This window comes from Arachis duranensis, chromosome 8, assembly GCF_000817695.3.
Source record: "Arachis duranensis cultivar V14167 chromosome 8, aradu.V14167.gnm2.J7QH, whole genome shotgun sequence".
Classification (NCBI taxonomy): domain Eukaryota; kingdom Viridiplantae; phylum Streptophyta; class Magnoliopsida; order Fabales; family Fabaceae; genus Arachis; species Arachis duranensis.
Genome location: NC_029779.3, coordinates 47,844,202 through 47,847,572, shown reverse-complemented (window position 1 = coordinate 47,847,572; position 3,371 = coordinate 47,844,202). Strand labels below are relative to the sequence as shown.

At 38.5% G+C, this 3,371-nt stretch overlaps 1 long non-coding RNA gene across 1 annotated transcript; it reads left to right on the top strand.

Moving 5' to 3' along the window:
- The first annotated feature begins 1,124 nt into the window (after positions 1 to 1,124).
- LOC127741165 (uncharacterized) lies at positions 1,125 to 2,820 on the top strand. The gene is made up of 3 exons (XR_008002132.1): positions 1,125 to 1,209; positions 1,292 to 1,409; positions 2,276 to 2,820. It is a non-coding gene; the product is annotated as an uncharacterized LOC127741165 (long non-coding RNA).
- The last annotated feature ends 551 nt before the right edge of the window (positions 2,821 to 3,371 follow it).

Below are 3,371 nucleotides of genomic sequence, written 5' to 3'. Positions count from 1 at the left end.
ATGAGGTTTAGCTATTTAAATTAGAATTTTGTCTAATTTTATAATTATTGAATTATTTTCTATATTTAAATTATAAAACTGGTAGTTATGAAATAATAAGAATTTTATATGATTTGATTTTAGATAATTTAATTTACATCATTTGGTACTTTAACTTAAAGATAAAGAGAAATTAATTATATTATCATAAATTTTCAATTAGAGTAATTTATTGAAAATTAATTAGTATTTTTATACCACAGATAATATTTTAAAGTAATTTTAGAGATTAAATTAGTTTTTCAAATATTAATACTTTATACTTCAATTTTATTAAAATTATCAAATTATCCTTATACCTAATTTTTACCAAAACCCTAAATCTCCAAAATATCACCCTAACTCTAATTTCCCCAAAAACCTAGCCGCCTTATCTCCTCAGCCACCGAATCCCTTTTCTTCCCTAAACCCAACAGCAAATTAATGGAAAGAAAGAAAGAAACAAAAAGGGGAAGGCCACAGGAAGAAAGGAAGGGGAAAAAGAGGGAGGCGGCGCGGTGGGTGTCACTGCCGTCTCCGTCGCCGCCGTTGTCGACAAAAGAGAGGGAGATCGGACAGAGAGAGACGCGAAGAGGGAGGACTCGCGCTGTTGCTTCTGTTCATGCCGTCGCGGAGGAGCGTCCCTGTCATCGCGAGCTGTCGCCATTGCCGACCAGGACCCATCGTCGTCGCCGTTCCCTGTGCCGCCATCGCGCCCAGCCTTGCCGCCAAGTCACTGCGCTGTCACACCAAGGGAGAACGCTCGCGGGAAGAGAGAGAAGATCCCGCCGAGGATCCTGTCGCCGCCGTCCATGGATGAAGCAGAGGAGAGAGATCCGCGAGGAAGGGAGGACTGCGACCTGTTCAGACGCCGTGCTCAGCCGCCGCTCGTGACGCCGACGCCGTCCTCATCCGAACTGTCACCAGATCCGCCGCTGCTGAAGCTTCTGGCCGCACCTCTGCATCGCTGAAGCTCCTCGCCGCTGCCACTGCCACCAAAAACCACCACTGAAGTCTAAGTCTGTTTGGATAAGCGATGCGTTCTGAAATCTTTAAAATTAGTATTTCTGTTTTAAATTGTTTGCGGATCTGAGGCCTTGGTGTCGTAGGATCGAGTTACGGGTCTTGATTGCTGAGTTCTATGGCATTGGGGCTGTTGTTGCTCCGTTTTCTCGATCATTCGTAAGCCCAGTAAGTCGTTCCTTATTCCAAACTCCTTTTAGTTGATGTTCTGTTATAGTTTAATGAGTTTTACACGACATTAATATTTTAGGATTGAGCTAAGGCTGTGTTTAGAGGTTGTGGCTGCTGCTAGGACGGTCAGTATTGATGTTGCTGCCGTGGGATAAGAATAGAAATGCAATTTGTCGCGTAGTTGAATCGCGAACGAGGTAGGAATTTTCTTAAAATTCGTCTTACAGAGTTGTTATAAATAGATATTAATGTGAGAAACATATATCTGTGATTATGATTGTCTGCTGGACTGAATGATTGATTGCTTGACTGCTTGAGTAGTTTGTGATTGATGAAAAGATATTAGTCTGAAAGGTTATTTAGTAGATTATTATGAAAAAATGGTTTTCTTGGTTTTGAAGCTATTTTTGATAATGTAAACGAATCGGCTTTGAAAATGATTTAGAACACGAAACTGAATTAATTTTGAAAACGGTTTAATTTTGAGTTAGTCTAACTTTGTAAATGACTTTATAAATGATCTAGTATTTGAGCTCGTTTGATTTGAAAAAGAGACTTATTATTGGCACTGATTTGCTTTGAAAACAGTTTGATATTGGAACTGGTTGAATTTTGGAACTGGATGAGATTTGGAAAGGGTTGGGAAAAGGTTTGAGAAATGTTTGGATGGGACCCGAAAAGGGTGGCAGAATCCGAATTTTAGAGGAGATGCTGCCGAAATTTTATAAAATTAGAAGTTTCATTTGAAGTAGTTATTTTAAAAAAGTTTAATTTTAAGCGTTATATGATTTAAGATTACTTCATTTATCAAAGGAAAAGTTACGTTTTGGATTGAGAATTGTTAGTGAATGGAATGAAAAGAAGGATGATGAGGATTTCTTTGAAATATGGTTTTTGAATTAATTTGGAAATGAGATTCGAATTGATGAATGATTATGATGTTAAGAATGTTGAGAATGTTGAGATATAAACTTTGAATTATTCATTTGGCTTATGATTTTGAATTATCTGAGATACGAGGTTCCCTGGATAAAGTACCATAGCTTGCCACCATGTGTACCAGGTTGAAAACTCGATACTCTGTTGACCATACGACGTCTCCCGGGAATGTTACCCGCATTGAGCAATATTGATTATTTGAGAAAAAGCTATGCATAGACTCTTGGGGATGCACGTCAGGGGACAGTTTAAGGACAATTCAGACTTGTCGGGTTGGCTGGATAACCGACAGATGAGCCTCATCAGCCACAGGACAGGCATGCATCATATGCATTTGTATGCTTTGCTTGGTTTTGAACTTGTTTTGGTTTGCCTAATTGCTAAACTATTCTTAACTGCTACTTGAACTATTTGCTGTAACTGCTACCTACTTGTGCTTTCCTTGTCTGTCTTGCTTGTGTTTATCCTGACGTGCTACATTTGAGAATGAACTTTGGTGCTGAATTAATGATTGTGTTGTTTGATTGCGTGGTTGGTTTCTGATTGAGATTTTCTTATAAGAAAGGAAAGGTTTCGGATTTCTGAAAGATTAAACATTATTTCCTTAAAAAGGTTTTGAACGATTACCTATTAGTTTTTAAAAGATTCATAAGGCAGTGATAGTCACTGAACTCGAAAACAATTTTCTTATTAAATATCTTCTTATGACAACTTTGAAACTCTGAGGTGAAACCGTGTGGTTAGGTTCTCACCCCCCTACAGTTTTATTTTTTCAGGAACCAGATGAAGAGGCATTAAGAAGAGTTATACTGAGTTTGGTTTATATGCTGTGGTGCACGAAATTGTGATCAATACTTTTCACAACTCAAATAATCCCCGGTAATGAATCCAAAAACTTGGTGTTCAATACCATGGCATAAACACAACTTCGCACAACTAACCAGCAAGTGTACTGGGTCGTCCAAGTAATAAACCTTACGCGAGTAAGGGTCGATCCCACAGAGATTGTTGGTATGAAGCAAGCTATGGTCATCTTGTAAATCTTAGTCAGGCAAACTCAAATGGATATGGTGATGAACGCATAAAAACATAAAGATAAAGATAGAGGTACTTATGTAATTCATTGGTAGGAACTTCAGATAAGTGCATGAAGATGCCTTCCCTTCCGTCTCTCTGCTTTCCTACTGTCTTCATCCAATCCTTCTTACTCCTTTCCATGG